General features: G+C 37.6%; 1 pseudogene; it reads right to left on the bottom strand.

The window, feature by feature from the left end:
• Positions 1–918: 918 nt before the first annotated feature.
• On the bottom strand, positions 919–1017 carry LOC140806465 (small nucleolar RNA R71; annotated as a pseudogene).
• Between the last annotated feature and the right edge of the window lie 7349 nt (positions 1018–8366).

Raw genomic sequence — 8366 nt, 5'->3', positions numbered from 1 at the left:
TATTTCACCATTTAATTTTTGAACTATTTCATTGAGCTTTTATTTAAAAATCAATGTAGTAAACAATAATCAAAATTTTTGTTGCTAATGATTTGAATAACTGAGAATACAAATTACCAAATACAGTCTCTAGTAGAACGATACACATAATCTCGTACACTATATTATTCCTTGACATCGTGCACTTGCTGTTATTTCGAGCTTGATTATTATTAATTTTTACTAAGGATTTTAAATTGCAAGTTTTGCTCGATCATGTTTTTGGCTCTGTTGCCGAGGACTGTTAATGCACAATTTTATTCTTAGTTATTTACTTTAGCCTTATTTATTTTGTTTTGTTTACACCTTTGATTTATTTTCAAGTATTTCTCTCTGTGCATACCAATATCTCTAGAGTCTGAACTAGAGATATTCAATCTCGAGATTGATAGAACCCTACGTAGACGGAGGCAACAACAAAGGCTGAGAGACATGATGAACATAAAAAAACGAGAGAAAGAGCGTCATTGAGATCTAGGAGTCGAAGAACCAAGGAACATACCCATGTTGGAGTATGCACAACCTTCGCTTTCACTTGATGGAACACGTCCAAGCGTAGTGCGACCAACCGTTAGGGCGAACCAGTTTGAGATCAAACCAGACATAATTCAGATGATCCAAACCACTGTCCAATTTGGCGTAAATGCGTTAGATGATCCAAACAATCACATCACCGACTTCTTAGAAATTTGTGACACTTGTAAATTTAATGAAGTTTCTGATGATGCTGTTAGACTTCGTTTATTTCCGTTCTCTTTGTGTGACAAAGCTAAATATTGGTTGAATTGTTTGCCTGTATGTTCAATCACAACTTGGGAAGATTATGGCCATGGCATTCCTCTCGAAATAATTTCCTCCCTCAAAAACCATGAAGCTGCGAGCAGACATAAATACATTCTCTCAATTTGAGCGGGAGTAACTCTATGAGGCTTGGGAGCGCTACAAAAACTTAATGCAGAGATGCCCACATCATGAGTTGCCTCTTTGGTTAGTTGTCCAAAATTTTTACTATAATTTAATTTCGTCTAACCGTACCATGATAGATGTTTCGGTCTGTGGGAATATGTTGTGGAAAATAGCCGAAGAAGGATACAAATTATTGGAGGAGATGGCTGCTAGCAGTTATCACTCTCAATCAAAGAGGAACAATCAGAGGAGGAGTCCATGAGTTCACCAGGTAACTGACATTTCTGCTGTCACTGTTCAATTAGAAGCACTTAATAGGAAAATAGACAGCTTGAATGTAAACGGGTCAGCGATGTGCCTACAAGAGATATTCTGTGATAAATGCGGAGGAGAACACTATGTTAATGATTGTGAAGACAATGGTCATTTCTATGTGCATGAGGAGGCACCAGTAAATCAATTGGGGATTCAAAACCGTTCTAGGAATGATCCATATTTGAACACATATAATGCTGGATGGAGACAACACCCCAACTTCTCATGGGGTGGGCAAAAGGTCAACCACACCCGCGGTAGGAAATGCAGCACACCTGCGCTCGTCGTTTTCAGATTTTCGGATGTTGTCCAGTACATGTAGTGCACCGCGGTGAAGAAGCTAGCGCACCTGCGGTCGATGAACAGTATAAGCGTGTTTTGGAGTTTAAGTGATATAAGACAAGAGTTGGCTCATTATTTCCTCATTTCTTCTCCTACTTCTCGGTTTGCAGCTCAAGGGGAAAGCTAGGGTTCTTATTTCTTCATTTTGTGCCTTTGATTCAAGCTCCTTGTTGGATTATTGAAGTGAGAACAAGGTTCTTTTGAGTTTAAGGAGCTAAGGTAAGCTTGTGGGTTTGGTTATTATTTGGATTATGATGTTGGGAAATCATGGGATGTTTAGTTGTGTTGGTTTTATGGGTTTTATGGTATGGGTTTATGATTATTAAGTTATTGATGGTTCAAGACATGGTTTATTGTTGTAGGAATTCAACCAAGAGTTTAGAATCAAGTGCTCTAAGTGTAGTAAGTGGAATTCATTTCCTTGTGCTCACATGATAATATATGTATGGTGTTTCAATGGTTTTAACATGATATTCCCGTCCATTTGATTCATATTATGTATAAATACACTTTGTTGTATATTAGAGGCTTTTATATGTCTCAATTGTGTAAAAGGGAATACAAAAGAAAAGAGTATGCAAAGTGTTTGATTTAATGCCCAAAAGAGAGTTCAAATGATTTATTGGATTGATAGATACATAGTCAGAGATTGCATGCAATTAGTTGATCAACAACCATAGGCTTATATCCCAGCAGAGTATCGATTTATATCGATGGGATATAGGTACAGAGACAGAGATACTTTAGATATCAATCCAACAGAGAAAAGAGAAATACCATAGTTATTGTTATGTTATATTATGTTTTTCATGTTTCAAGAGTTAGATGGTATTTAATGATTTCAAACCCATGTTTTACAGAGTATGATATTTATGGATTGTTATGTAAGAGTTCCACTTGCTCAGTTTTATACTCATTTCAGTTATTTCATGTGATGCAGATAAGAGTGACGAGCCGGGACTTTGATTGGAGCCGGGGTCATATGCATACCAGAGATGGAAGGAAGAAGATATTTTGCTAGCATTTTGACATGATAAAAAATGGTATTTTGTCTTTTGACGCAACACTTTATTGATCATGTTTATACTTTTAATTGTAAATGTTTTATGTCAAGAAATTTTTAAATCCTTCCTCCCTTCAAGTAAAATTTTTAATTTCCGCTGTGTTATTTTATAAAATCGGTCAGAGTTGTTACATTTAGTGGTATCAGAGCAGCGTTCTTCGGACCAATGCATATAACTTCGTCTACTTTCAACAATCCGGGTATGTCTTCTTCTACGTCTATTTATTGTTATTAGTTGATATGTATGATGTGAGCACATTGTAGGATTTAATGCCTCCTAAGAGGAAAGCTTCAGAGGGTGAGGATAGCTCCTCATCGAGAGTTGTCGACGAGTTCGGAAAGTTATTGAAAGAGCAAGCCAAGGTCCATAGTGAGCAGATTCAGCAGTTGATCTGTTTGCAAGGTCAAGGTAGAGGCCAAGGGAGAGGCCAAGTGGCTCAGGCAGTTGGAACCGATGGGATATTTACTGCTTTCAAGAGAATGGATCCGCCTTTGTTTGCGGGGAGCACTGATCCATTGGTGGCTGTAGAGTGGATCAAAGCACTTGAGGCGGAATTATTAAAATTTTCCTAAATAAATAATTATCTTGCTTCATTTATAATATAAACATGTAAATAATTTTAACTTAAAAATAATAGCGGAAGTCAACATTGTATTTCCAACAACAACTTAAAATAATCCAACATAATAAAATTTAGTTTGAATGCTAAAAGGTTCATAAACTAAAACATGAGGTCCTCAGGTTTACTACTGCTGCCCCAAAATAGCTCACTAGTCTACACCCGCAGTCTCGACCTCATCAATACCTACAACAATCAAGTCTAGTGAGTCTAAAGACTCAACATGTATTTATCGTGAATAACAAGTAAATATATAATAAAATCGCATGTAACGTAAAAATATGGTATTGTAAAACGTATGGTGAAAATCGTATCATGAATAATTATAACTACGTGCATATCTGAAAATCATACGTAAAAGCTTTGCTCAATAGAGCTCTGTCATATCATATTATAATTTTCTGGTAGAGATAATGTTTCTAAGCAAGTAGCCCATAACATAACGTGAGTGCCTGATCAGACTAAACCACAGTATACTGAATGGTAGAGATCACCACAGCCCTTAGACTGGATATCCGTACTCATACATAATCGTAAACCGGTCTTAAGTCACCGGGTGGAGAGGTCCTCGGTTGCGCCTACCGACTTCCAAACCCATAAACATAAGGTGGCCACAAGACATATCGCATATATCTCAAAAATAAACATTTTATATTTTTATGCACGTAATATAATTATAACCTTATTTTTACCGGATGAGTCGTATCGCTCCCAGGCTTGTTGCAACCTAATTCTATTATGTGACACATGCAAATATTCTTATCTTGACCAAAACTTAACAATAGAACCAAAAACGAGACTATTATGACCAACAACTTAATTTTTCAATCATGGCTTCGTACCAAACCGAACCAACATTAAACCGACGTTTAACCACGATTAAAAATACCCCTAACATACTGAAAAATACTCATGAGGACTGGAAAACACGAAAATTGGTGAATGGAGGCTAAAATCATGAAACGCTCTTTCGAGAGTCACTTTGGCACATTGCACTGTAAATTCTCGTACGACCTCTAAACTTAACAGAATCACAAACGGCCAAAAACATGACTTTCCTAACTCATTGAGGTACTGTCCAGTCCAAGGCCATGGGCTAAAAGGCAACCAAGAACTCAAACAAGCATCAAAACCGAAACTGAAAGTTGTTGTCAAATTACAGCAGTAGCAGCTTGTGTATTTGTGGTGTAAACTCTGAAATTTAATGACCATTGGCTTGAAACACCAACCAAAGACTCTTACCAACATCCTAAGGCATGGCTTGGACCACGGCTAAGGGCTAAAATCCAGTCACAACCCAATCAATCAACTTGGACAGTATCAAGCTTCTACCGAGCACACCCATTCTGTGTAGTGGGATGTATTGCATTGTTTTGTCATCTTAGATCGTTCCAGTGGCTACGTGATCAACCGTGGCTCGATCTAGACATAATGAAGTGTTGTATGAACCATGGTTATGGGATAGAAGCCAACCACAGACCACACAACACTCCAAAACCGAAGCTCACTCCTACAGATTTCAGAAATTTCAAAACCGAGGGACATTAGCCATGTAAATGTAAAAATCTGATGAAGCCGTGAACCAAACCTTGAAAGGGTGATTTGGTCACGTCATATACATGATAAGGGAGGGTTCTAACCATGGCTACAGCTCCTAGGACAGCCAGGATTCGAATACACCCCTTAGACAACTCAATGACAGAAACTTTGACACAAAACTGTAACTCATGGAAATATTGCAGTCAATTTTTTGTTGTGCGTGTATGGACTTGAACCATTGAACCAATAACACCATAACACATTCTAATTATGCCTAGAAGGAGCCTTGAGTGCCTGGAACCGAACAACATCCTGTAAGCAACAAAATTCAGCAAAACCGTGAAGTCAAAAACAAAAAGCCGTGAGTGCTTTGTGCTGGTTCATTACAATGTTGCTGATATATTTTGTGTTGTCTCATAAATCTTGATCATATACTGCTTTAAAATATCTAATATGTTTTGATTGAGGAGCAAAGGAACAAAATATACATGCCCTGGAATTTGTTTTGACAAAAAAAACAAATCAATACGACGAATACGAGCGGCGGAGTCGGAGTTGGATTTCCTTTCTTGTTTCTGTGCTGTTTTTCACGATTTCAACAGTTGGTTCTTTCTGATATTTTGAATGTAAGGGTGGGGGAAGGCTAGGTATGGAAGTTGAATGATATAAGATGTGTTAAATAACTCTTGAATTGCATTTAGTTGAGAGTTACAAGTGAGAATTTGAATGGGAATTGAATTGTTTCTTTACCTTGCTGTAGCTGCTCTTATTCTATTATTCTAGCTGCTAACTCACAATTATAAGCTGCTATTTCTTGATATTTTTCATAGGTGAGAGTGTGGGTTTGCTAGACAATGAAGGTGAGTGTTAAAAGGGGTGTTAAAGGTGTCATAATATGCATTAAGGTGGGAGTTACAAGTGAAGGAGTTGAATGGTTTTTGAATTGCTTCCTTCTCTCCTTGTAAGCCGATTCTTTTCCTCATTTTGCTGCATATTTTTGTTTATTTACTAGCATGCTGGGTTAAGGAAAATTAAGGTATATTATTGTGTTTGAATTCACTAATAATTAATGAATTAAAGGTGATGAATTGTATTCACCTTACAAGGCTCATGAGGTGATTTGAATGAGGTTCATTACACATTTAAAATATCTTGATCGAAATTGTTACTCATTTTCATGGTATATTTTTATTTAAACCTTGAATTTTTATTGTTTAATATTTTAAACCTCCATTATATATATTTTAATGCATTAACAAATTTGTTTAGTTTAGAATCTTGTTTAGAATCTTGCATGGCATACGTGACCTCAAATTTAAATATTTAAATGCTATGTTTAATTTCTTGAATATATTATAACTAGATTAATTCATCCTCAATTGTTTACCCATCTTAATGTATGCTTTAATTAAATATTAACCTAAAAGAACTTATTAATTAACTTAGCTCCCATTAATTTAATAAATCCTAAAACATTCTTTTTCTTTAAGTTAAATTATTTCTTGACTTAATTAAATTAGGAATATCTTTCTTATTATTAATTTTATCTCTAATCTCCAAATTCCGGTCTGACATCGCGTATTTATCCTGAAAAGATAAAACTAAACATCTACTTTTAAAATAAATAATCATGACTAAACAATTATTAAAATGAATTAAACACTTCCTATGTTTAATTAAAAATTTTGTTTTAAATTTTAAATAGTAGCAATTATGCATGATTTATACGTAATTCGATTTTCGGGTTCTACAATTTGGGTGGCACAATCGAGCCATAAATTGGAGTCGCTCGATTCCAAAACAACCAGAGCTGAGGGGAACCCACCGTCCAGCTCTCGACGATAAATTGAGAACTAATTTCTTTCCCTTCCTACTTTTTCTAATTTTTTTTATTTTATTGAGTTTAGTCTTTATGCTAGATTTTGGTTGTTGATAATATCCGAGCGAATCGGGTATAAGATATTCGGGCAATTCATCGGATGATAAGGATAATTTTGTATTAGAAAAATGAGCAAGAAAGGTTAATGGCGTCAGTTGAGACCTGCAAACAAGAAAAGAACTTGTAAATGGGCATCCAAGGGGTGTCCGGCGTAACCACAACGATGCTAAAGTCAGCAGGTGAAGAAGAAAGGTTCAAGCGATATATGTGAGAATATATGCGAATGCTTGAGAATTTAAAATTCTAGAATCAGTAAATGAGAAGAATACCTGCTATTTATAGGAGGAAATCTCATCATTACCTTGTTTTCGGTGCCCACCTGCTAAGTATGGCAAGTCGGCTGCCCATACTTTTTCTTCTGATGACTTTTAAAACAAGCCAACCCCATGATGTTCTGACAGATTAGACATCCCATACTGATATACTCGAGTGTGGTGGGCTTCTCGAGGTAGCCCTGGTAGACAGTTCTCGGGAGCTTGCATGAGAGCCCGTGCTATTTAGTGCCCGGCTGATGAGGCGAGTATCCGGCATATCAGCTCTGATATGGGCTATCCAAATAAGATTTCGGGTTATCCACGACCCAAGTGGTTATGGGGGTATCACCATTCATCTCTTAAATAGTCGGGCTAGAGTCTTACTCGCTGTCCCGATCAATCATGCCTGAGCTTCAATAGAAAGATAATCAAGTCAAGATTTATAAAAGCATCAAGGGCTTCAAATATCCCAAAGATGGGATGAGATGCCGAGAGCTTCCATTTCCCGTGCTTTGAATAAAATTTCGGGGCCTCATGCCTCCCGGGCTTTGAATATTTTTGTCGTTTAGTATTCCCGGGCAATAGGTATGATGTTATGATGACGTGTACCTTAGCATTTAAAACCGCCAAAAAACGTTTCGTACCCCAAAGAATCCGATAAGTATGACACACCTTGATATATGTGCGTGTCATTTCGTCTACCTGAACAACTTCCTAGATCCATCCTTATCGTTCAATCTGCCTTTAGATCAATGGTTGCAATTGTACCCCACTTTGCCTATATAAAACAAAACACCCCCTTCATTTGTCACTTTCTAAAATTCAAATTCTCTCAAACCCTCTCCCCCCTCCGTGGCGCAGTGCTCTTCCAACTCAGGCGATCCTCAACCACTATCACAACTCCATTCGCACAGCCACCACCTTTCTCCTAACAAACTCGTAAGTTCCTTCTATATTTCTCAAAAATTTCTAACTCTACCTCTTCCACCTCAGGAGCGAATGCGTGAGCCTCACCCAGTGGTGAGTCCACCGCGATGTGCTCAGCTTTGCTTCCTCCCCATCACCCCTTCGATCCACCACCCAACCTTCTAAAAAACCCAAAATCCAAAAATCCAAACCCTCCTCCTCTGGCCCTTCTGGAGCTGTGACAAAAAGCAAAGGTAAGGGCAAAGCCCTCCCCAAACTGAGACTTTGGGAGTTCCCTGGTTCGCCTCAATGAGCAGCACACTGCGCTCGGGGGCTGATGAGGAACTCTAAATCTTGGGGTGTATCCCTTCCCCTGGTTACACTACTTTTTTCCGGGACCAAATTAGAAATGGTCTCCAGTTCCCCATCCCTCCTTTTTACAT

The sequence above is a fragment of the Primulina eburnea genome, chromosome 11 (genome assembly GCF_022965805.1).
Source record: "Primulina eburnea isolate SZY01 chromosome 11, ASM2296580v1, whole genome shotgun sequence".
NCBI lineage: Eukaryota > Viridiplantae > Streptophyta > Magnoliopsida > Lamiales > Gesneriaceae > Primulina > Primulina eburnea.
Note: the sequence above shows the minus strand (reverse complement) of the source record. Positions and strands in the feature narration are given on the sequence as shown.